The sequence below is a fragment of the Motacilla alba genome, chromosome 2 (assembly GCF_015832195.1).
Source record: "Motacilla alba alba isolate MOTALB_02 chromosome 2, Motacilla_alba_V1.0_pri, whole genome shotgun sequence".
Lineage (NCBI taxonomy): Eukaryota > Metazoa > Chordata > Aves > Passeriformes > Motacillidae > Motacilla > Motacilla alba.
In genome coordinates, this window is record NC_052017.1 from 122,464,386 (window position 1) to 122,491,570 (window position 27,185).

The 27,185-nt window shown below is 39.5% G+C and overlaps 1 protein-coding gene across 2 annotated transcripts in view; it reads left to right on the forward strand.

Annotated features, from left to right (window-relative positions):
- The first annotated feature begins 3,836 nt into the window (after nt 1-3,836).
- Nucleotides 3,837-27,185, forward strand: part of PKIA (cAMP-dependent protein kinase inhibitor alpha) — a 44,341-nt gene continuing 20,992 nt past the window's right edge. The window contains exon 1 of one of the 2 annotated variants that reach the window (XM_038127700.1): nt 3,837-4,102. The gene's annotated coding sequence lies outside the window, so the exon portion shown is untranslated. Of the gene's footprint in view, nt 4,103-4,411; nt 4,688-27,185 lie in introns of those variants that run through there. The other variant, XM_038127699.1, reaches the window with a different exon arrangement.

Genomic DNA, 27,185 nt, shown 5'->3' on the forward strand with positions numbered 1-27,185 from the left:
TACTTTAAAATGTTTTCTTGATAATGGTACAGTTATAAAGAAGTCTATTTGAGTATTGCTGACATTGCAGTTGGTCTTGCAGTATTCTTCTTCATCATAGTACTTTTCAGTCACTGTTTTTGGCATATATATTACACCCCAACCAACTGAACAGAACGTGTTAACTTACCTAATTTACTCAACAGTTATAAAGCCATAATTGAAAGAAAAAATAAATAAAGAAAAGAAGAGTAAGAAAGTGAAACAGTGGTCATGGAAAAAACCAGCTTATTCTACTTGCTTTTAAAAAATATCTGCAGACACCATGCTTCCAATATCAAGATTTTTAATACTGTCTTTTCTCAGTAGAAAGCCTATAGCAATTTTTATTTTGTGCATAATTTTATTTGTGAGACCTGAAATTAATTCAAATAAACAGATGGATCAGCTGGATATTAACTTATTAAGGGGTGTAACTAAGCGTTCTTATGGGGCACTCCTACATTGTATTTCAACATGAGTAAGACTGTTTTGATATCCAGTAGGAATATTACCATACTCTATTATAGTCTACTATATTCTCCATGGGAAGCATAAAATAATGCTCAGTATCTTAAACTACACTGCTGTTGACATGAGACAATTTTTTTCAGTCGTTTTTTGAATGTTTATGTAAAATTTTTGCCCACATCTGTTAAAAAAATTGGCAAAAATTCCTAAGAACTGTTTATTCATTGTCTTACTTTCATTTAAATGCAATCTGAGGATATACAGAAAAACCCTGTTATTAAAGTGTACATTAGTACTCAGTTTAATATTAAAAGGGGGAAAAAAGCTTATGGCAAACTGACAAATAAACTGGTTCTAACAGTTATAATAACTGTTTATAACAGTTGCAATATAATCTATTGCTCTTCAGGAAACAGCACATTGGCTTGCACTGCAGAAATTCCCAAATAATCTGAATTTTGGAAGACTTGAAAATAACTTACCATAAATAATTGCCACTTAAGCAGATCCATAAGAAGTAGTCTATTTAGGCAGAAAAAAAGTGGATGGGAGATCAGAGTTCTTTTTTATACTCAGTACAACCAATTTTCTCTAGTTTCAGGAGTATAAACTTTAAAGAAGCCTGTGTGCATTGGTACACACAGCTCTTCTTATGTTCTTATACTACTGGCTGCGGTGTTGCATGCTATCACCAACTAGGCCATGTAACTGTAAACTCCTAGGTCTCTTTTCATTTCATAAATTCTGGTACTACCTGACAACCTCCAAGAATGGGGCAGCACCTCTGACTTCACGAATTTAGACTGAGCTTTACTCCTTTGACTTGAATGCACTCTTGATTTTAATCTCCCTGTGAAAATAGTAACATCCATTTGTACAGATTCATTTCTTCTCCTTCATTGTTTTTCTTTTGCTTCACCTTTTACTCCAGTCAGCAATTATCAGGAAAGCCAGTACTCAGTTTGAGTAAGAGAGCCTTGATTTTTCACCCCTCCCTCACTTAAAAAAAGAGCTCAACTTCTTCATTTCAGGATTTCTTTACATTTTTACAATGCACCTTTTGCTGTTTATTATTTATTTTAACAATCTAATTTAATTTGAATGTTGAAAAACCTCATCTTTGCTGTTTCTAACCTCTAAGACACAACTTTTTCCTCCTAACATTTCTGTAATCCTCTTTGAAGTCACTCCCTTTGCAAATAAGCAGTCTTCCTTATACACTATTCTCACTTACTAAAGACATTTCCAGACTTTCACCATATTCAGATATTCAAGAGAGCTCGCTATTTCCTTTTATTTTCCCTACAGCATACTTTCTAAAGCTGAAATGGAATCAATTTCTATTGACATTCATTCTAAACTGATTGAATCCATGATTGCTAAATCAAAGATTATATCCTCCGACTAAAACAGGCTTTTTGAATATTGTTAAATTATTAATAGCTGTATGTTTTTTCTTCTAAAATAAAATCCTATGTGTCTCACTCATTACCTTGTTTTTGCAATCAAGTATATTGAATAATACTAATTAAAACCCTTGGGCCAAGAGCATTTACTTCTCTTGACTCTGGAATTTACTGCTACCAAAGAAATAATAAAAATTAAATACTAATAATTCCTGCTTTTGCACAGATCGAGGATTTTCTAGTATGCTAATCATTTAGTGAATTGTGTTATGAGTTGCTGAATCATATAGCCCAATAGAAGAGAGGCTGCCATAGCAACGTTTTCCTAGGCCTAGTCAGTAGCAAGTCTGAACACATATTCCTAACAGGCATACACACACAGAAAGTATGTACACACAAATATATACATATATAAATAAGCACAAGGCCAACCACACAGATCAACATAGACAGAAACACTCAATCAAACACAGATGGCATGAACCGGTGGAATCCTGTCCTCCTCTCTGGCATGAGGCCCTGTAACCTGAGGTGTGACTCCTGCGGCTGGCACTTACACCCATGCACAGGCACACATATAGCACAGGGAGACCTCTCACACAGTGAGGTTTAGAAACAGTCTAGTCTAGGAGAGACTGCCTTGATCAGGTGCAGGGCATAGCCAGACAAGCCGTCTGACCGGCAGTTTGTTTACACCAGACCTGCCCTATTTACCTCCTCATCCCACTATTTTCTCACACTTGCTCATTCCCATATCACCGTGATCCCTTCCTTTCCCTGTCTTTGGTTCTTGCCGTAAACATCTCATAAATCTTAATCCCCAAATGTTCCATTATCCATTCCACAACGCGTGGTGTAACCCTAGGCAGTAACACCCACACAGAAATTTTCGGTTGACAGCTGGGTGTGTCCCCCACCTCCATGGGAACTGAGGCTTCCCTGGGAGGGGCTGGGCATGGACTCCCTTTGCCTGACCTGGCTCCCCCGCCTGCCCAAGTGCCCCTAAACTCCTCTGCGCATGTGGAGATGAGCCTCCAATCACCTAACCTAACATGCTGTCAATTGAGATTAAGTAACACTGTTGATATGCTGCCGGTGCTGCACGTTCAGGTCTGCAATGCCAACCACCAGAAGAGGTTCAAGGCAGGGAGTAAACAGGAGCAGCCCAAAATAGGGCAACTGTAGAACGGCACAGGTGAAAAGCCGTACCATAACCGCCATAAAAATAAACACAATGAATTTCCAAAAGGGAACTTAGGTTCAGAGTTTTTATATTTTATCTGAGAGACTCAGAACTTTACCTTAGTGAGATTTCTCTGCTGTTTTCCTCTACCGCTACATATAATCAATCTTCCTACCTATACCCAGGCCACTGAAGCAGCTATTCATGTTTCAGACCTTACCACAATGGAGATGGTCAACATTTCCAGCACGAGTCTACTCCAAAACCTTGCTGAGGCACCACTTGACCACTGGGTCAACTGAGCAGGCGCAGCACCTAGGAAACTCGTGTGTTTGCTTTTCCTGCGAGTTCATCCAGCACAGCTTCTCTCGACCAGACACACAACCCTGCCTTGCTTGTAAGATATGAAGAGCTCTCAGACTACAATGATTTGGCATGCACCGGTGACATGCATTGGTGACATCCAAACTAGACTGCCGGGTGTCATTTATGTACCAACATAGCTGTGCTTGTCGTGCACATGGGATGGGGCATGGGATTGTAAACTGTGATAAGCCTTCTTCACAAGCCTGTCAGTCACTCAGTATGTGCACAGCACTCTGTAAGTAACAAAAATAGACATGCTGCCTACTGCTGGGTCTCAGAAATATCAGGACGCCCTTGGTAAGGGGGAAGTTTGCCCAGGTGACCTTGAACACAGCACAGTGCCTGTCCCCTGCTCCACCCTTCCAGGCACAGATCAGGAGCCAGAGGAGCTCTCCTGCATCCCAGGGAGCGCTGCATTTTTTAGGGCCACGAGCTCAGGAGCGCTTGAGCGTCCTGAGGCCGGGAGGCGAGAGTGGGAACAGGGAGCCCACCCAGGAGCACGAGGGATTACAGCGCGTTTTCCTTCAAACGGCGAGACCTCTTTCCTTCAAAGAGCGAAGCACACAGCTCTCCCCGGCGACGCTCTCCCTTGGCTCCGGCCTTGCAGCGCGGCGGGAGCTGCCCCTCAGCGCCTGCCGCTCGGCGGCCCCTCAGTGCGGTACGGCCGGGCGGTGCCGGCGCCGGGGTCGGAGCGGGGCCCGCGCAGCCCCACGGGCCGGGCGGGAGCGCCGCGCTGCCCGCGGCCGCGGAGGGCAGTCCCGGGAGGGCACGGCGGGCGCGGGGCGGAGCGGCCCATCCCGCCGCCGTGCCTGGGGAGGGTCCCCCGGACCGCCACCGCACCCGGGCGACGGTACCGCCCCTCGCAGGCTCCCGGGCAGTCGGGCACGGGTGTTCCCGGGGGAGCCACGGCCCCTCTGGGGCGGGTGGAGTGCCGGGGCTCCGCGGGCCTCGGGCCGCCGGGCGGCGGGGCCGTCTCCCCCTCCGCGGCGGGAGCGGAGTGCGGCGGCCCGCAGAGGGGGCGGGGAGGATGACTTCATGCCGCCGGAGCGCCGTGAATTTAGGAGCAGCAGCTGCCGCCGCCGGCGGCGGGATGTAGGGGTGAAGTGACAGCGGGAGCTGCCGCCGGCTGAGGGAGGAACAGCGCCGGGCACCCGCCGAGCCCGGGGGCTCTGGGCCGCCACCAGCAGCCGCTGCGGGAGAGAAGGAGGGAGGGAGGAAGATGCGCTGAGCCGGTCGCTGAAAGGTGAGCGGGAGCTGCCGGGTGCGGGGGCGGGCGGCGAGCGCTGCGGCGCTGCCCGGCCGGAGGAGCGCGGCGCTGCCGCTGCGAGCCCCCCGCTCCGGCTCTGCCGCCTGCCCAGCCCGGGCAGCTTCTGGAGCGGTGCTGGCTCGTAGCTTCCCTCTCTTTCCCACTCCTCCCTTCTGCCGTGGCTCCCTCCAAAAGCGGCACGGCTGCGCTCTCTGAAGCTCCACAGTGGTGCGTTTTATCTTCCGTGGCCAGGATGTGCGGTGGCTCGGTGCCAGCTCCCGCTCGGGCTGCTCTCCGTGCCCGTGTCGGGGGCACCCTGTCAGTGGCGTAGCACAGGACGGGGGCGAGAGCGGGAGGGCTGCGACAGGTGCGGGACTGCGCCCCGCGCTGCCCGCGCGTTCCTCAAGTGACGGGGAAGACATCTTATGGCAGAAGGGCTTCAGGGGAACAGAAGCAAAAAAATATGTCATTTCATGCACATTCCTGGATTTGGAAGTCGCTTCACAGGAAACTAAAGAGTGCAGAAGTTGGGGAGCCGGCCCTTACACCAAAATGGATTCTGTCGTCTTCTTTCAAGACTTGCGTGGTTTTTTTCCCTTTATTCATTTTTTATCTAGCCTAAGGTTCGCAACACACAAAATAGCAGCAAAATTCAAATGCATTTGTTTGTTAATGGAAGAATTAGTGAATTGCTGTTCTATCCTGTCACCTGTAGAAGCGGAAAAAACAAGAATGTATGCATATTGTAGCTTGGCTATTAACATTGCACATTGTGGTATGTACATAGGTCTTAACATCAAAAGAATGGTATTTTGGAATTGAGAAGGTAAAAATTTTTGTATGACCTATTTCTGTGCCTGATACACTGGTGGATTTTGTTGGGTTGTTTTGGTTTGGTTTGGTTTTTTGTTGATTGGTTTGTTTTTATTTTTTTAAGTTTGTTCTGCTTTAAAAAAGAAAACTTGCCCTAAAGCTGGTATAGCAACACAGGAGGCTGGTGTGCAGAGACAGCTCATTAGAATAGACATTATCTGCATATGTAACTGTTAATGGCTCTGTGTGGTTTGGAAATAGAAGAGATTACTGTGTCTCTGGGAAGTAAAGAATTGGGAATTAATCTGTTCTTAATGAAAAAGGAAGGGGGGTACTGGAAGCTGAAGGCTATTTTATTCAATGTCTGTTTACCTGTATGTTCATCTTTGAGGATCCTGTTAGCCAAGCGTTCTCAGAAGCTCAGACAGATGTGGTTGTGGTTGAAGCCTCTGGTCATGGTGCTAGAGTGACACAAGTAATCCTTAGGGAGGTAATAGGGAGTTGCTTTATTTGTTGTCATTATTTCTGGGAAGATATTTAAATGCAGTCTGTACTGTTGCTGGGTATGCAGTAGGCAAATGACAGCTACAGAGACAGAACATGTGTATAAAAAAACAATTGCGCTTTCACAAGGCTGAAACAAAGAGCAAGTGATGAACTGCAGGGTCAGAAATCAGTCCAACAGACAAATCTTTTCTCTGAAGCACAGTCATTAACTATGATCCTGTATTGGCTTGTTGATTTAAGTAGGTTGTGGCACATGTAATGTATGTATTTCAAACTAGAAAAAAAAAAACAACTAAATTTTGTCAAACCTGTGTCTTTCATTGACCATACATTTATTTTGTTCCTGTAAAAACTTTGAAGCATCGGTTAGGACATTTCTACCAGTTTTTTCCTTTCTAGAATTAAGCATGGCTGACGGTTTCAGAGCTGCAATGTTCTTCTCTAGTTGCATTTGGTTGGAAAAAGAAACCATGTAGCTGAGTTCAGATGCTTCACATATTAGCCAATCCAATCTATATAAAGTCAGTTTCTTCACCCGAGTGAAGAAATCAAGTAATGGCCCCCTAGGCAGTTGGTGCAAGCTCAGGGTAGTGTGACTACTCACTAATGTTGACACAATGTTATCACAGCAAATTTAGCTCTTCATGCTTCCTGGCAAACCTAGTTTTTCAAGACTCTTTATTCTTGAATAATTAACTTTTTTTAAAAACAATATGGTAGCAGAGATGAAGCAGTGGTTGACCAAGAAGCCCACTGCAAACTTGAATTGCTTTTGTTTTTATCTTGTGTACTCTAAAGGCAGGTGGTGAAATGTGCACGTGTCCATAGAAGAAAAAGTATATCTAATTATCAATGTGAGTCTAGTTCAATGGTGTAAGTAGTGTAAATCCACTGCCTACAGATTTCTTTGCCAGAGCTCTTTTTGCTCCTTCTGCTACTGCAACCTTCCATACTTCTGCCAGCCGAAGGAAAGCATCTTTATTGCGGTTGATCTGGGGCAGCAGCACCACTGACTGGAAGAACAGCCTAGTTGGCCAGCTGGTTGGTGCCAGACAGACTGGGTAGCAGCTGAGATTTAGTTGTCTTTTTCCTCAGAGGTTCTGCTATTTTGGAATACTTCATCTGGGTTTGTTCTTCAGATATGTAAGAGCTTAATTATCTTTGAGGTTTCTAGGCTGCTGTCAGCCTTTGAACCTGCAGGTTCATTTACCCAATTTTATTAGTGGGGACCAGATGGGTTTGTTTGCAAAAGGCTTGTTTCCGTAGTAGAACAAACCCAGTGACCTTGAATGCACTTGAAGTTGCAGAGGTTTGATTTCACTTCTGGTCCTTTCCAAGGGCCGAGATGAAACACTTCAGTTGAATATATTTTCTATTATTATGAGAATTTTTAAAATGATGTTACCAAGCGCTGTTTGAACTAACTGAAATAACCATGTCTCAGAGCAAGCAGGCCATTTTTCACTTATGTTGTTACTAGGCTTTCAGTTGGATTATTTTTTCCAATTTAAGAATTCTATTTAAAAAGGCTTGAGCAGGGTAAAAGGGGACACATATTACACAATGAATTTAAAACTTTAGCATGTGCAAACAATCAAGAGTATTTCAACAGCAGTGATACCATTTTTGTTTTGAAGAAGAAATGCATTCACACTTTCAAAATGCATGTCCTTCATGTGCAATAGCTCGTGTTTCTGGGAGAGAAAAAAATTATTTCTGAAAATAAATTCCAGGCACAAACAGAAACTTTGTCTCCTACTATGCAGATGGATTCCATGTTGGACTAACTGTCAATAGAGGATCTTTATGTGAGTGTCCAGTAAACTGCAAAGGTAGCAATCATTAAAGAGAACTAAGTTTTATCCATTTGTAGTGTATTTGTGGTGGCAACAAGACAGGTATTGATAATCTTATTTTGAATTTGACACATTCGAGTAAGTCAGCGCTTCACAACGGATAATGAGCCCTTGAGTTTAATATGCAATATGGAGATAGAAATGCAGAGTTAATGTATGCTTCTTGCAAAAGAAAGCTGGTTGAAGCCTTTCCCTTGAAGGGGACTGCCTGTAAACAGCAGCAAAAGCATGGATCTATTTATATGTATTGCTTTCATGATGTGTCGAGAGACTAGCTTTGAGGGAACCTCAATATTGTCTACTCTTCTAAAATTACTTTATTAAGACAACATTATAAAAGAAAGTATCTGATTGTACAATAACTGTATGTTTCTAGTATATATCCCAGTCTCAAAATATAATCATATCAGAGGAGAAAGTAACACAAAATGGACTCGTATAGGACAGTTGGTGCAAATGTCCCAGCCAAATGCCAGATTGAAAAATTTATTTTATTTTTCCTTTAATTCTTATGGTAGAACCAATAAGATATGATAGTGTGTTTTGTCTTCCCTAAAATACTGAAGACAGGCTGTATTTCTGAGCTGGTCACATATCTGTGATTGTAAAGTGATTCCAGGGTATCTCTGCTCCTCTTCCCTGGTTGAACTAAGTATAAAACATGAACTATGAGGAAGAGTTGCAGTAGAAGAGTTTCCATGTCAGCTGGGATGTAGTTCTCTCTAGCAGAATTTGGTTTGTTTTCTCACGTTTATTAAAATGAATTGAAAAATTGGCTACATTGCTGTTCTTTGGCTTTACAGGACTCATGAGGAATTTAACCTGCGTTTTTGGCAACTGTCTGGTCTCTGCACAGTTCTGTATCTCTTTCTGCACTCATCTCCCAATGGTTCATCAGATGTTAGAGGCAAATAGGTCTAATGCCAACATATAGTCTTAGTTTCTCTTACCTTGACTGCTTCTTTTTGTCATGTTTTTGTTCTAGTGACTATTCCAAAAGATTCAAAGGTATATTGAAGTTATTTTGGCAGCTGTTAGCTAGCCCATGAAATGTGCTGCAGCTTTAATGAGATCATATAGATCTTAATATATCCATATAATTATATATATTATATAATATATATATTTGCTAACTGTTCACTCATTTGCCTTCTACCTCCTACAGTATTTCCACTTACACATATGGTGAGCACATAACTTTGGTGAAACGATCTCACCACCTGTTGTTTTAAAATAGCACAGATGCTTATTAATGGTCCTTCCATGATGCTGTTTATAGTACATGTGAAACCTCACTTAAAATACTGTGGATCATGTTGGTAAAGGATATTATTACTTCAGCAGCAGCCTTAAATTGATTCCTGTTCAGCATCTTGACTTAACTTGTCGGTCATTAGTAGATAGGAGAGAGGTAAACTCCACAGAAGAGTCAGAAATGTGATGCTCATCAAGTGAGTTGTCTTTGAATCCTTCACAAGGTGTTCTGTGGAAATGCCTGCTGCCTTTTGGGTAACTAGTCAACCCCAAGAGCTGCAAAAATAATGAGCACACAGATTATATACACTCATAAGTCTCGCATGCAGCTGAAGTGAATTCCTTGAGGCCAAGCTCAACAGCACTTTCACACTTCAAAGCAAGGAAAAGGAAATAATTGCAAAACTTTAACCTTGACCAAGACTGTTGCCTAATATATATGTATCTTTTTGCCATAGAAAAGTAAGTCTTAAACTCAATTAAGTTTAGGTACAAAAATGTTCCATCAATTCCTGTTTTCTTTGTTCAATCTCATGAGTCACTTGGATTCTCAGTTTGAATTTCAAAGAATTTCTAGAGTTCTGCCTAATATTTCTGATCTGCAGCTCTCTATGTTTGTCTTGAATTTTTTTTTCTTTTCACTTACACAGTCAAAGTGCAAGTTAAGAATGTATTTCTTCTTCAGGCATCTATCTGCAGGTAGACCAAGAAAAAGTCTTCTTGTTAAGGGTCAGTTTGCTGAGATGTAAATGTCAAAGTGCAGTCAGGCTAAACAGACTCAACTACTTTCAACCTTCCCAAGGTGCCCACTTGAGGCACAGAAAGTTCTTGATATCTGTATGATGCTAGTGAATTCCAATCAACACTATTATACACTGAAAAAATATATAACAAAAAAAGGAACAAAAGATGTTTCATTCAAGTTTAGCAAAAACTGCTCATAACTAGTAGTATGAGTAGCTCTGGATTTTTTGTGATTTTTTAAAATGAAATATGAAAACTTTTTTTCCTGTGGTACATGACAGATGGCATTGATTGATTGAGTTTAGTGTTGCTAATAAATTAAAGAAATAGTTGCTCATGCTAGAACTGTGACTGTCAGATGCCAGTTCCAATTTTGTAGGATGGGCAAAAACCTCTTCTTGTTCAACAAAAAAAAAAAAAACCTCTGTGGCATATTACAATGTAGCTTGTAAGAATGTAAGTCTGTTAAAATAAGATGGCTGGCAAGATTCCAGTAAAGGATGCTTAGAGAAGTAATGACTAAATTAGGTGGAGTAATCATCTTTTGATACAGTCTCCCAGTGTTTGTTGCTCAGCATTGATTAGGAGTTCCCTGGGCACAAAGCAATGTTTGCGCTATTACATTTAATTGCAGGAGACATCATGTCCTTGCTGCATGTGTTTGGTTGGTCTGATTTCTGTTCACAGGCTCCACAGTATCCTTTGGCATGATTCAGAGCATGTGGAGTGTAAGGAAAAAAGTCTCTTTGTTTTCCCTTCAAATTTGTTGCCTAGTGGTTTAATTGGGCGCCTTTTTAATTGACATGATGTGAGTAATGTTAAACAATTGCTGCCTTTTCAGTTTCTCACGAGTCAAGATTTTCTGTCACATTCTTTTTCCTCAAAAACAGAGTTGTCTTACTGTATGCACTCTTTCTGTACATATGGACTCTATTTCATATTTGATTTATTCTTTGATACTGTTTTTATACCTTCTGAAAATTTATTTCTGATGTGCAGGATTTAGAAACTTTATTTAATAGTGCAATAATTTTATTTTTATGTCCCTTTCCCATTTTTTCACTATGCATATTTTTTTCCAGTTACTCATTATGTTTCAATTGGGCTGATCTCTTGTGTCCCTATGAGATTCCTTTTCATTGTAGTTTCAATAACAACAATATGTTTGCATGACATTAAGGTACTGGTGCCATTAGCAGGAGACATAAAAGTTGATAGCTGGATATCAAAAATGCATTTTAAATGTAGGAAAGAACAAACTGTAGTGTGTAGCCTTACAGAGAAATTCAGTCATAAACCCTTCCTTTGTTTTGTGTTATTCTTGTTTTAAAATAGTTGGATGATGGTAGCTTTACTGGATTGGGCTAATGTTTTTGAGCTCAGGCATGGGAAACAGAAAATAAGTGAATAGGATTTGTTAATGCATATAAGAATTGGAGCGTGTGAAAATAATACAGACTCTAAAAGGCAGGCATAATGTGAAACACTTTATATAAAAACTCCAAAAACAAACCACACAAAACCAAAAATAGACTGCTGCATTTTAAGTAACTGTTATTTGTAAGGTCTCGTGGAGTCAAAGCGTGATAAGAGATGTGAATGGAGTCTGCATAAATATAGAAGCTGTATGACTTGAGAAAGAGACATAACTTATCAAAATGATTACAGCATGCCTTTAAAGCCTAAGGGAACTACAGCTTTTTGTCAGTGAAATAAGCCCATTTTATCATATACTTGTTTATATACAAGCTAATCATGTTTACAAACACCAAAACCTTTTCCAAGCAAAGTATTTGGCCTGAATAGGGAGTTCTCTGAAGTTATTCTGAATAGCTTTAGGCTTTATGGAACACTTTTCCCCTCTCCTTTTCCTATGTGTTTAGTTGCCTGCAGGGACTACAGGTGCTGATATATTGAATGGCAGCTATAATACTATATGATAGTAAGAATTGTATTGATGCTAGTGTCATTCACTTCAAGTGACAATAGGCAAAAATAATGCCACCATTGCTACGTGTCCTTTTAAAGTCTAATTTTTGTGTCTATACCTAATGTGGTAGTACTTGACTGGGCCTGACTGGGGCAATGGCAATATTCTCTTCAGTTTTACAAAAGCCAAATCCCTGCTACATGGTGAAAAACAGGTGCAAAGCCTTCAGTCATCCCCAACCGTGCACAAAGCATCTCCAGAACAGATAACATTTGAATGGCTATTTATAGAAGATGAACATGATAGCCCGCACCTGGAGGAACACAGATACTGTATAAGAAATTTAAGCATGTAATATCACTTCCTCGCTGATACTTTAGCATTCGTTACATGTTCATGTAACAGTAGGCTTTTAATATTAGCTAATAATGGGGAATGACTTCATTAGCATTTAAGGAAGGAATTGAAAGTGTTTTGCATGGTATAATTCATTAGCTAATTGTCACTCTAGAAGATACTTTTCAGCTGTACACTCTGCACACTTAGGGAATTGCTGTACGGACCTAAGAGCAAGAAGAAATACATTTTTGTTTTCCTCTTTTTCTCAGATACTGGAGAAATGTATTATTTATGTGACCCCTTTCATCATGGAAGATCTCAAAATCCTTTTCAGCACTTCCATTTTCATTGACAATATTTGGAAATAAGGGATGAAAGCTGTTATTTAAACATTGTTTTCCCACAGTTGTATAGCCAATAAGGCTGCAGATCAGGGAGTTACTTATGCAAGTCTCCAGAAAAAGGTACTGATTTCTGATGACTGCTGCAGCACGCTGACCCGTGCTGTTTCCTTCCAGGCAGAAAATTCTCTTTCCTTTCACTTTTGTGCCTCATAGAAGCAATTTTTGAAGACCATTCATCCGTTACAGACTGCTGCTCTGCTTGTTAAGCAGTGTTTCTAGTGTGATAACACACTGTGCAAATATATTTTGTGTAAGTTTTCTAGGTCTTCCAAGTCCACTCTGCATTTCTGTTCCTTCATCTCCCTCTAGCTTTCTTGCTTTGGCTAAGGCAGGGACTGGTACTAATTTTGCAAGTATATTTTTCTACTGAATTTTTTTTTGTGTAAAATTTTTGAGTTTAAAATTCTGCCCCTCTTGGTAGCACCATATTTCTTAACTACTGTCTTGAACATTTATTTGTTCAAGAGACTAACAGTTTGCACACCTTAAATATCTGTATATGATTTCTTAAGCCAACTACAAGGCGGGATAGAAAGAAAACTTTAGCAGTGTTCTGAGGTCAATGTCCAAATAAATGCCCATCTTCCTGTGGTGGTTTGTTGCTTTAATTTCCTACTGCTGTGGGAGAAAAAAGAAGTGCCAAAAACGTCCTAAGTTTTCTCTGCTTTCCAGACTGTGTAATCTGAACGTTGTGTATTTTTTTGAGCCTAAGGCAGCACCTGAGCACTTCATTTTGGTGTCCAAGCATGTTTCTGGCAAGTGAGCTCTTTTCTGCACCTCCTCTTGAGAGGAGCAGTTGCCTGTGTCTCCTTGCTTGGTAATGATTCATTACACTCTCAGGCTGCTCTTCAGTGTCATCTTTCATAATTCTAATCTTGTATGAATTTTGGTGGCAAGTATGGAGTTTCTGAGTTTGGGTGGGATTTTTTTTGTATGGCATGGCTATCAGTCGGATCAGAGTGGCACTCTTTGTTCTGAGATAAGCAATGTCTCTGAATTCTGCTGAGGACCAGGACAGTTTCATGACTGTTAAACCATTTTTCAAGGTTTTTTGTGCATTTTTGACTTTTGTCAGCTTGTTCTTCCGAACAAGGCAAAACTTGTTCTTGGAATTGTTGTGGGTTAGATGCCATTTCCCAGTAGGTGATTTGAATGCTGTTTAGAAAATAAATTCTCCTTTTAGAAGCCTCTTAGTTTACCTGTCTATCCTTTGATGTGGCTGCTGTTGAAGCCAGCCAGATTTTTAGCTAATTTGTCTGGCTTTTCTCTGTTCAACTTGCTGAAAACAGTGGAAGCTTTCTATGCATCCTGTGATACCTGTCTTTAAGCTAATGTTGTTTCTGTGACATGCTTCTTGAACACGTAATCATATTTGCCATTTGTTCTCTTGAAGAAATTTCAACTTCCCATCCCCTTTCTGAAGTATTCCTGCTCTGCTCATGGAGCAGTAATTTCAGTAAGATGTTCTACTTTATCTCTATTTTTGAGCATATGTGAAAGCCTTGTTCAGGAAAGCAGAACTATTTTGGAGTATCATGGTTTTTATAGTAACAGGTGTAGATACTTACAGTAGTTTCACTTTCCACATGTGGGGTTTTTTGTGAGTGATGTGAAAATCCAAGATAAGTCACAATTTAGCACCTTAAGTTTTAGATTATCCCCATATAGTGCTAATTTATAATGTAATTAACATTCTGATAACCATGGCCAAAATACTAGACTTTTATTTTGTCACTAACACTCCTCTGTTGTGAGAGATCCTTTTGTAAGTAAGGACATAGATGTGGACAGGTTGGAAAATTGTTAATAGGAGTTAAATGTCACCAGAAGAATGGAAGGGTGGATCTAGTGCATGTGCTTCTGGATAAGTCAAAAACATAAGATCTAAAAACATAATTGTGTACACATGGTAATGTTGATGTGTCAGTTGTTTGTCCAGTGGCTGACTTTTTCTCTCTTCTTCCATATGAAGTGCCATCTCTGTGGAACAGTTGTGAGCCCAGCGTGAGTGAAGGAGTATTTCCTTGTATGAAGATTAGTCAAATAGCAAAATTTGAGTAACCCTAAGTCAATGTAGCCATGATCTCCACGCTGAACTTTTCCTCTCCTTTTTTTCTTTTCTGCATGTGTGTGTATTTGGGTATCAGTTAGGTACTTTTATCTTACACTTTGGGCATAAACACGTCTCATAAGCTAAGGAACAAAGGCTTGTGTTGGGGTTTCTTACAGGTTTCTACTATTCTCTCCAACTAGCCAGCTCACTGAAAGCCAAAATCTTATATTTGGCTTGAAGGCTGTTTGTACACCCAGCTGATGTATCACTAAAGGGATAAATATTCAGAGAAGCATGAAAAGATTCAGTAGTATTAAATAGCAAAGCATAATGGTTTATTCCATGCACTAGCAGCCTTTGAAAGCTAAAACAAGCTAAAGAAAGAGGCAATAATTGTGGGAAGTTAATGTAAAATGGGAATCAGAAAAGATGATTTTTTAAATCCTTTCAGCTACTGAAAGCATTGAATCAGGGTCTTAGGTTTACAAGTGATCAAGTACAGAGCTAGAAAAGAAGCCTATTAGGATAAAGTAAATTTATTGAAGTGGCTGTTACATACCTGCTCACAATCAGCTGAGTGTAAAAAGAGTCTCTTCTGTCCTACCCTTGAGGATGGTTTTAGACACATTTGACCAGAATTGTTGGTTATTTAAGGTGGCATGAATGACATCTGAGGGTGAGCCAGTGTTGAAGTCAGTATCCATGTGGTTCTATAAATAAAGAAGGTTGCATGCAAGGCCTTGCTTGAATGCTGGCTTGTCTGTTAACTGAAAGGGCTAACTCTCACCAGTTCAATTCAAGTTTTAGTCCTTCAAGTGTTTGATTGTTCAAAACCTAAAGAAAGCAGAACACCTGCTACTTTCTTTTTGTATTTCTCCTTCCCTATTTACTGATTACTTCCAGAGCTTCATGTCAAACTTGATGAAAACATAATTCTTCCTTTTGTAGTCATTTGCTTGATTTCACTTGGGAAATCTGCACACAACTATACCTGACAATAACCAGTTACTCCTGAAGGATCCTTTATCATCCTCTGAAAATCCTTTTGTCTCTGAACACCAGAGGAATAAACAAAGATTGGAATAAGCTCTAAAGTGCCAACTGAGTGCCTCACCATGTGCCCCTGGGTAATGCACAGCATACTTACTTGGACTGTGCACATGTGCATGTCCTTTCCATGGAAACTGGAATGAGGGTGCAGAGAATGGGAATGCCTAGGTGTCATTCTGACATTTAATCATGACAAATCTACAAAGTAATTGTGAAACATGCAACTTTATTGTTTGGTCTTACCGACTGTCACGTTTTGTTGCTTTTTCTACAGGCAGACTTTTTTTTTCTTTTCAATTTCTTATAATTTTTAAAATGACAAAAGCCAGTCTGCTGGCTTACTCTTATTTGCACTGAGTAATACTTCAAACCTTTCATTTGCTGGAGCAAATCTAGGAGGATCTATCAGAAAGTGTGGTTTAGCCCTAGTTTTCTGATGAAAATGCCTGTTTTGGCCAGTAATATCTATTACCACAATTGCTTGGAAGAGAATGTACTCGATGCTTTCCCATCTATCTGAAGCTGAATTAAAAAGTACATATTTACAGTTACAAGACTTATCTCAACATTCAAACTTTCTGCCAGATAGTTTGAGGGAGCTAAAGTGTCTTTTTTGAAAAGACACTTTTTTCACCTAATAACTGAAATGATTTTGACTCCTTCCTCAAGCTTCCAGGGAGAAGACATAGGCAAGAGAGTTTTTAGATTCAAGGGAGATTTTCTACAACCCTTTTATGATGTCCACTTATTTCTATGGAACTTTTGTGATATTCTTCTCATTTTCAGATGGCATCTGTGACTAATTTTATAGTCTTTTTCTCTTACTATGTTTATATAAGTTACCAAAAAGAGTGGAATTTATTTGTCCCACACTGTTGGATAAACTTGCTTAAAAAGCCCAACAGTGTCACTCAAATTTAAATTGAACAGTTCATCATTCCTTCTTCCATGCTTATGTACTCTTCACTTAATTTTTTTTGGAATAGCAAGGAAATTACAGAAGTCAAAGCTAATCTAAGATCTTCTACAAAAAAAAAGGTGAATATAATGACTTAGTTACCAAGGTCTGTTGATCTGATAAATCCCAGGCAAAACAGTAGAAAAAGCAAAGCTGTAAGTGTAAAGTACATTAATAGACAGGATTATAATTGATGCAAATCACTTATGGTTAATGAAAAAAAGATCCTGCCAAAGAGACCCTGACATGCTGGCTTTGCATATTTTGGAGGTTATAAGAAATATTTTATTAAGCCTATGTTACTCAATGAAAACTGAAGTTGGAGTTATTTCCCCTATGCCAGGCAAACACAGTGTTAGTTTCAGCACTGTTCAGCATTCAGATGTGTTCGGTTCATACCTATGAATTACCCACTGCAGCTTTTTTTGTACCTGTCCTATATCCTATATGTGTGATAACTTCCCAAAAAGTACTTCATAGTGCTCTTTAGATCAGTACTGGCCCAGTGTAAGCAGCTCCTTCTGTGAAAAGATTTCTAAAAGCTGGAGTGAAAAGAACTTGCCTCCTCCAGTGGCTATGAATACCAGTGAAGGCAAATGCCTGTTTCTCCTTTTTTTTTCTCTGTCTCTGCAATGGTTTGCAATATTTCTGAGTGTTCTCTTACCTTTCTGTCTCTTCCCTGACTACCACCCCCTCCCTCACCTGCCCTGCCAAGAAGTAAAAGCAAGAGGGAAGTTTTTCCTACAGCAGAGAGTAGAAACAGAATTCAGAAGTGCTCAAAAGAGCTGTGAATATCTGTAGAGCTGCATGATGTCATACAGCTTCTGTTTTGTACCAGTTGGAAAGAATTGTTTTCCTACTGATAACTTACCTTGACACAAATCTTTCTTTTGAAATAAAATTCTGAAACCAAAGAAATGCATACTAAGTTTACTTGTTCAAAAGTGATGGTACTCAGAATATATAATTATAGCAAATTTCTCAACAGTATCGTAAAAATACCTCTCCCTAAGGCTCACTAAGAATGTTTGTTTGATGAATTCAAAGGCAGCACAAAACAGATTAAGAATACTCCCAGACCATCTAAAAGACCTGCATGACTAGTGCAGTTTTGTCTGTTTACATGTTATGCATCAGTGATCCTGTTCATTGCAAATTTATATATTAAATCCACAAAAATGGTTCCTTTCTTGCTGTAAACCTGTCAAACTGTTGAAACACTGGAACTGGACATCTCTGTTTTTTTCCATATGACTCATCACTTTGTTTGCCTCATTTAAATGTTTTGCACCTCATTAATTTCTTGTCATTATTTTGTGTGCCTTGGTTCTTTCTACTTTGTTTGTACTGGACAATCAGAACTTTGTTTTATTTGTTGTTTTGCACTTTAAACTTTGGTACAGGCTGTTCTCCATTACAGCTCCTTGTTCCATCTACAACAGGGTAAGATTCTTCCAGACATCAGCATATTGCCTAAAAATCAAGGGAGTGGTTCAACGTCTCACTATCTTTGCTACTCCTCTTGTAGGAGATGTAATGAAATCCTGACTGCTGTGAAAACAAAGACAGCCAGCTCTGTCTTGTGCATGTTTTCTAGCAGCATGAAGAGAACCTCTTGTGTCTGTTGCAGTCAGAGCATGCTGACTGGGTCTTTCAAATCAGTTATTGAAATTGGCATATGAAACACAAGATGAAGAAATGCAAAGAAAAAGCTCACCAATTATAATGAACAAAATCTTTCAAGGAGTCTCTGAGAAGCAGCTTAAAAAAAAAAAGAAAAAAAAAAAAAGAAACCACAAAAAAATACCAAACACCAAACAAAAAGTCCCCAAGCCATCCCAATTTAGAAAATATATATTTTGCTGTGATGTGTCCAGAACACTATATCTAGCAGATCGAGATCACTCTGTGTCCCTCCCCTTTCTTCTTGTTTTCTCTCTAAGAGCAAATATGAAGGTCATCTCTGGGCTCAATCCATATGTCTGAGTGATTGTTTCGTACTACTAGCTACTGCTTTTTCTCCTAGCTTCCTTCACAAATTCCTAGTTTGAAAATAAAGGCTTTGAAAGTTCATAATTGCAATATACTAATGAGGAAACTGTCTACAAAACTGCATAATTAAGTAATTTTTTTCCAGATGCTGTTAACAGATACAATTTCTTACTATTTTTTTATTTTACTACTTCAAAAAATCTTTTAAAAAGAAAATCTTATTTCAGTGCCTGCCCAATGTGTTCCAAAGGCTCACTTGTGGTCCAGTTTATAAAGGAGAACATTGTTCTGCCTCTTGTACTATGCTGCTGAGCTTGTATGTATAATATGTATGTAAGACTTTGTTAGATAGAATAGAAATGTATTAAAAGAAAAATGCATAGCAGCCTTTAAGCTATCATCAAGCTGAAGGCCAGAGAATGTGTGTTCTTGCAGGTTTTGGAGTTAAGTATGCAAATCCTCATCTTCTCTTGAGAAATTACATATTTTTGACTGTATTGGTAGAATCTGATGAGAATTCAGCCAGTGAAAATTCTCCAGTAAAGTTAATTAAGGCTGGTATCCTGAGAACACTTTGCATTAATTTTGTATCAGATTATACTTCTACATTCTGCAACCTTAATTAATCAAATTTTAATGGTTACTCAATCTATTGCACAGTTTGGGGCTCAAAAATATCAAGGGGTATGTTCCTAATTGAATACTGTTATGTGGGAGGGGAGGGATAGGTAGATACTGGTCCCCTTTTCTAAAGGGGAAATAGATTCTGAGCAGAAGGCAAAGATGCAAAGGGCAGCTGGTCCCTCAGGACAAGGAATGGCAGCAGAAGAGAGGCAGCAAAGTAATTAACAGGTCTTTCTCCACATGAGAGGGTGGCCTTTACTGTGCCTAATTACACAGACAGTAATTTAAAACATGCTGCCTTGTCTCACAGTTGGATCCTTCAGAGCCTGGCTCATGCAGGCAGCCTCCTGGAGTCTCAGGCCTGTAAGCAGAAACCCAGGTAGTCTTTGCATGAGACCTCAAGCTGAGAGGACAAGTTTCTTGTGTAGAGTTAGAACTCTCATTCTTTGTGGATTAATGTTGTAGTTTAATCCTTTGTAGATTAATGGCCTGTAATGTTACCATTTTGCATTGTACCAGGATTCAAAGGAGTATCAGCTTCAGAGTAAACCTGGTCTCCAGTAAGCAGAAAGCTAAAATCTGATTTTACAAACACTGTGCAGTTGTGTGATTAGACAGAAAATATTTAGTTACTTGTACTATATGTCAGGAACAAGCAAGTCTGGAGCAGGCTGTACTAATGTGAGGGAATCCTCTTGCTAAAACACAGTTGTGTGTCTAAGTTGAGGGCTGTATTTCACCTATGACATGGTGATAACTTTTTTAACTCGCTAATCATGAATTAACCAATGTTCCTGTACCCTTCACTTCTCCAGTGCTTTCAATGAGACTGGACTCTTGAGCCAAGAAAATATCTGAGAACTACATACAGTTGTTAGGAAACTGAATTCAAGACTCTAATCTTTCCTATTTTACTTAAAAACAGTAAGTATCTAGAACTGCTGGCTGGACTCTGTATTTGCATACCTTTGTATTTGTGTCACCTGAGATCTGGTAACGAGGACTCTCTGATCTTGAACTTGCTAAGAGGCACCAGTGTGCCATCACAGTCACTTGGACAGCTGCTACAAGAGGGATATATTGACATGCCTACTCAAGTTTAGTAGAGGCTACAGAAAACATGAGGCTGGAGCGCATGATGTACAGGCAGGGACTGCGGGGACTGGGTTTGTCCAGCATGAAAAGGACACTACAAGATGTAACAGCACTACCCAAGGAGGCATTGTGGAGATGTTACAGACTTTTCTTGGAGTTCTGCAACAAAAGAATAAGTGGCAATGGCCACAAGTTGCAATAAGAAATTCCAGCTACAGGGAAGGAAAATCTTTCACTTAGAAAATGGCATAGCACTGGTACAGCTTGGCATTATGCCTGGGGAAGCTCCAGCCTTCGAGATACTCAAAATTCTTCTGAGTCCCTGAGCAGCCAGACTGTTAGCCTACCTTACCTCAAGTGGTTGTTAGACTTGATGGCCTCCAGATATCCCTTCCAAAGTTTTTCTGTGATTCAAAGAGTGGTAGTTTACTAGATGTGCCCATACAGACCTATCAGTCCTGACTCAGGGTTCAAGTTTCACTCAAAAACCTTTGTGGAGGTAGGGAAAAAGTGAATGTCACTGCTTGTCTTCCACATAATAGCTTCATTCTGTGGAAGGAGAAGACTTGGAATCCTGACTGTCCTCAGTCTCAAGGAACCATGGACAGAACAATCAGTATAAAAGGTGTGTTGAAACTGGTTTATCAGTTACAAGCACAGTTGTTTTCCTTCTGGTCCTGTCTTTTTGCAGGTGAGGATGCCTGACTCTGTAGTCTCATGATTTGTGTGCTGAAGACCAGAACATCTCCACTTCTGGATCATGCTCCTCAGATTAAGTGCATTGATTTTAATGATCTCTGGAGTAAAGTACATGAGCAGTTCTGGAAGTCCTCTTAGCTTTTGTTGTTATGGTTAAAACAAGCTTTTCCATCCCACAGTGCTTATTTCACAGGAATAAGCTGATCAAGGATCATGCAAGAGACAGAGCTTCAGTTAGACCTGAGTGTGTCCAAAAGTAGTAGAGCAATGCTCAAATGCTGAGATGAAATGGATCTCAAACTCCTATGTGTAGATGAGAGTGGTGGCAAGCTGCTTTTCTCCTGAACCTGCAAAACATGACCACAGCCTTTTTTGTGAAGAGATGACTTCTTTTTACCATATGAAGTTCTTACTAAGACAATGAGATATGAACATAATAAGCAATTCCATATTTAGGTATTAATTACTTTTGTCATTGTTTAATGTACCTTACTCTGGTGCAGAAAAACACAGATATGTGACAACAGGCCCTGCAAACTAAATTTATCTTTCCATAAAATCCACCCACGTAGAAGATATTCAAGAAAAGCTCCATCACATGCTGAAATCTGTGAAATATAAAAGAACCCTGGGAAGTAAATTAATTTAAATTAATAACAGTATCTTGTTCATATTGTAGTGGGAGGGAAAGACACAAGAAACCACAGAAATCCATTAAGGAGCATGGAATTTCAAGACTGTTTGGGATTTTTCTTGTGTTTTGGTTTTTGGTTTGGTTTTTTTTTTAATTTTTAGTTGTGAATATTGTCAACATTATTCTAGGAGACCCTGTAGCTTCTTCTCCTAAAGTGCATTCACTTTAAACAACTGCCAAACACTTTCTGTCCAGATCTGTTGAGGAAAGCTAGTAAGAAATATTCATTCTGGAGAGAGAAAACACTTCTTTCCCGATTCTCAGAAAAAAAGTATATTTGGTAGTAATGTTGCTAGTGGCATAATATGAAGTAAAGCACTTTGTATAGAGCACAGGTTTTTTGTTTTTTTTTTTATTTATGCATGCTACACTATTATAGTTTCTACTTTGTTTTTTCCTATTTGTAATTCTTGCTTTTTTATAACAAAACTATAATTGGATTTTATCTTCTAAATTCTGCCCTGATCTATTTGGTGTTTACCATGATCAGCTCAATGTTTTCCAGTCTTCTTAAAAGCAAATAGAAATGCCCTTGTGACATGTTTCTGGCTCTGTACGTTTTAAGAAAAAATATATTCAGCCTTATAATGGCATAATTAGAGTAATTTTCTTAATGAAGCATGTGAGCTTACTTGACGTACTTATTCTTCTGGATGTACCTCATCACAATTTGTTTCTAAGAACCTTCTTACCTAGTATTGGGCATGGTTCTGTTTCTGGACCTCCTCTGCTCTATTACTGTTGTTTTAGAGTGCCCCAGATTAGTAGGAAGAATGCAGAAAAAAGAACATAATATGAAACTGAACACAGTAAAATTACCTGAGTCTCATATGGTTTTGCTTTAAAAGACCTGCTTGCTGCTGTTGTAACATCTAAAAGACATGATGCTGTGCTGCTTCATTAAAACTTCATGCAGTAACATTAGAGCTCAGTGGAATCTTTGATTACCTGCTTAATAATCAGACTAAACCAGTTTGCCTTTGTTGACAGTGTAATCATAATCTCTATTTAATCAAATTACAGGTGGTGGTTTGTTGTGTTTAGCTTCTCTGGGTTGTTTTTTCTTCAACTTGTCATTTAACCAGAAAGTTAACTGGTTTAAATAGTTCCAACTAAACTTCGTTGGGTAAGAAGCATTTATTTGGTCTTGTATGTGATGAGTGGAAGAGGTGTGCTTGTGTTTCATGGAAATACAGACAGCTGTTTTGATTTTTAACAATAAACACCCCCTCGCTTCTTTCTGCTTGTATTCCTAGAGCGAATTTGATGAAGGCCTTTTCTTGTTCTACTGTTTTTATTGAGGATGGCATAGCACTTAATTTATTCTTGTCTTCAAATGATATCCTCCTTTGATTGTAAGACTCAGAGAATCTGTGTATGTTTACATGTTCTCAGCAGTTCAGTTGTTTCTTTTTTAAGAAAAGGAAAAAAATATCCTTCAGTATTTCTTTTTCGTGGGGAAATTTTGATTAAGTTTGATATTACTTTCTGTTGAATCCATTAACTTTTAAAGTCCCTTAAATGGCATCCTGAAGTAGGCCAAACAAGAGGAGAACTTACGAAAAATAGCTTTAATGAACCTAACAATCATCATGTTATGTAGTGTGATAGATGTGCGGTTTCAGGCAATAACCAAATTTGACTTTACAGATAAGTTTACTTCATTTGGCATATGAATCAAATGGCTAAAAGATTTGTAGAAATTCCCAAAACTCACCTTGTCACATGTAGATCATTTCTGTCTGGTTACAAATATGTTACTCCTGTAATGACATCATGAAAAATAGCTCTGTGGAAAGGAGGGGACATATGTCAAGACGTAGCACCCAGAGTTTGTGAGTCTTCATCCAAAAGTTATCTCTGGGGGAATAGTTTTCTATTGCAGTTAGCCTTCCAGATTCTTGATTTTTTTTTCCTTTCAGTGCTTTGCGTGTTTAAATTTTTATATTTCATAATTCACAACATTTTTTTTATTTAGTTGATTTAATATTTGAGTGCTGAAGTTTGAATAACCTTTACAAGGGGTTGAGCAAGAAAAGTGGCAAAATACAAAAGAAAGAAAATATTGCTTGGTTCTGAAACTTGTATTTAAAGATATTCCTCACAAAGGGTTAACAAGTAAATTACTTAGGGGGCTAGAAGCATTTTCTGCAGAAAGATTTAAAAGACTTTGAGGCTGAGCATGGTATACTTAAGATGTGTCTTACCAGAATGTTATTTCATTCAGTCTGCTGAAAAGCTTTTCTGAACTGAAGATAACATTGCCTTTCCATTTTTATCTTGGCTCTGAATTCATTGGAGTCTGATGAAAACAAATATGGAATGTTATCTGCTGTGTAAATATCACTGCTATTTGTTTGAAAATACTGGCAGTGTTTCTACTGGATCATGAGGAGGCTGTAGGTATAAGGTATGTAGTAGCAATAAGAAATTTTGTAAAAGGGGAGGGTAGAAAAGATGATTCTTGGTGGTTGAGATAGGAAATTTCAAATGTATTGCACTAAAAGTTAAAATATGCTTACCTAAAGGATACCTGTGGAGTAAATGCTCAGTGAAGGTTTTAATCCAGGTGTAAATAGGCAGGTTAGAAAATGTGGGCATTAATTGGTTAGGAGGAGAGAAAAAAAAGGTCTTTGCCTTCTCTCTCCTGCCCCTCCCATATTTCTTCCCTTATTGTTTTTTACAGTCTGGGTGAACTTCTGACTGAGCTGAAATCTAAGTGGGGTTTTTCTTCATCAACGTTTGGTCTTGAAATTTGCATTTTATCTTCAAATTTCATGGGCAGTGTCCTACATTTCAATGTTACATTGAGTCAAATTTTTTGAAGTGATAAAAGGGCTTGCATTTGGTAGTTTATTTCACTACTTAACCCTAAATACTTTTACAAAGGTTAGTTCATACTAATTTCTGAAGCATAAGGTTCTCTGTAGTATCCCATGTTGGTCACCTGAAACTAATTATTCATGCCAACTTGTCATATGGGCAAGTATTGTCTTTTTACCTATTGTTCTTTTGGAATGTTTACTTTATGAACAAGCTAATCAATGCTTCTTGCAGTGTGTTAGCATGTTGCTTCTTCCAGTGTGAGCATTCTTGGCACTTCTGGCTCTTCTGAGAGGCATTAGTTCAGTTGAATAACATGGTGCGATCTTGAAAAAAAACTTGTAATTTAGTTTCTGCAGTGAATGCTTTCTTGGAAGTAGCTGTTAAGTTTGAAAAGCTGGTATATACTCCTCTCTTACCTTTCTTGGTACAGAAACCTTAAAATGTCAAAGTTAATCTAGTATTAATGTTATTTAAAATAACAGAAAAGATTCGTTGTCCTCTCTCATGTAAAACAGGGCTACAGTCTTGGGGAAAAACACATCTGTTCTAATGCTACAAAAGTCACAGCTACAGTGATCATGAGCACTGAGTTTTTCTTGGTCTGTGATGGTAGAAGCTGGTGAGTAGAGAATGGTGCCTTACTGTCTATCTCCCGTAGTGTTAACGTGCTTATCCACATAGCCTTTGCTTGGAAAGAGGCTGCCTCCTATCAGCTGTGAGATACCAGGGGTGAGATCCTCACATGGTTGTGATTTCTAAGTCTTAAGCGAAGGAAATGACAGAAGGGCAGTCTCAGCAGTTAGTAGAGTTTAAGGAAGATACTGGAAAGCACAGTAAGTACTTATGGTCATTTATAGCCACTGAGTATCTTCTGACAGATAGGAATTTTGTTGTTGGGTAGGTGTTGGCGGTGAAGTGCCTTTCCCTAGCCTCTGTGGGGAAAGGCCAGGGCTATGCCATGCTGGACACAGATCAAGTCTGCTCCGTGGATTTACTGCAGGATACAGCTGAACCCCTCAGCCCAGGCAGTGGTGTCTCTGGGAAAACATATTTAAGCAAGGGAATAAAAAAACCACACAGGTGGAGGAGAAATAAAGATAGTGAGACATAGCACAAGGGGAACACAAAGGTTGCAGGAAAAGGAAGAAGTGGATGTGTTGCTCCAGGCCCCTGGAGGAGACCACAGTGGAGTAGATCTAGAAGTAGATATTTGCCTGCCAGTGTGTGTGCCACACCAGAGCTCCCTGATGTTTCCCGAAAGAACTCCAGCCCACACTGGAGCCTGTGGGAACAGCCCATGTTGGAGCAAGGGAAAAGCGCTGGAGCAGGGGAAAAGCATGAGGAGGAAGAAGCAGCAGGACTATAACGGTTAAGGAATGGTGTGACTGCACATTCCATTCCCTGTCCCCTGGGCTGCTGCTGGGTGCTGGGGAAGGCAAGAGCAGTCAGAAACTACAGAAGTAAAGCTGAGCCTTGGCACAGGGTGAGTGAGCGTGGGTGAGGGCAGGTGGGCGACTGATGTGGAGAGAAGGTGTTGGTTTAACTTATCTTTGTTTCTCACTATCCGAACTGTTTTAATTGGCAGTGAATTAGTTTTCCCCAAGTCGAGTCTGTTTTGCTAGTGCTCATAATTACTACAATATCTCCCTGTTTCTGTCTCAACTCACTGATTCTTTACTCTTTCATCTTACCATCATCTCCCTTGTCCCCCTGTTGAGGTGGAATGAGAGAGCAGGGTGAACATCAGCCAAGGTCAACCCACAAGTGGTTCTTTAAAGCTAATTATTTCACAAATAAATAGACAAAGGTTTGGGATGTAAGGCAGTTCTCTTACAGCTTATGGGAAATCTACTAAGCTTACAGACTCCTATATATGTCTAGATGAAAGTAGTTATGCAGATGGAGTGAATATTTAATGAGACCCATCTCAGCAGGTATACATATATATATTTACATAAGTAGATAATCATATTCAGAGTTCTCTAACCCTGAACACACAAACTGTTGCATAGGAACATTACTGGTTTCTATCAGTTTTCTCTGGTGTTATGGTCCTTCATGTTTTTCTCAGTATAAAGGTGGATAGTTGTATGTACTTGGGATGGGATAGAGGCTTACAGATAGCTGTCAGCATCCCAAGATTTTTGCCAGGAGGAATTACAACTATAAGATAAATAAAAATCAAATAAGGCTCATCTCTGTCAGGAGACATTTCAAGTTGATTTTCTTCTTGCTCAGTCTGAGAGTCCATTTGGCTTTGTTTTCATTCACTTTTTTATTGTTCTCTGCCCATGTGTCTTTTCATTGTCTCCAAATTACTTAATTATTTTATTCTCTTTAATGCTAAAGTTTAGCTTTTACGTTAACAAGACACTTCCCTAGTGACTATGAGATGTGGGTTTCATTGCCTCAGATTTTGAGCAACATTTTTTATATTTTTACCTTCTTCCTCTGAATTTATACCTGCAGCTTGCCTTTTATGGGAAAAATGGTATCCAGGAATTCACATCTGTGGGTGCTTCTTGCTCTTGAAGGGTTTTTCCCTGTGCCAGGATTTAAGAACTGGAAGTCTCAAGAAGTATTCTGCCCACATATGCATTCTTACTGTAAGCAGACAGCTGGTACTTCCTTTCATTATCTACCAGCAGGTAGTAAAA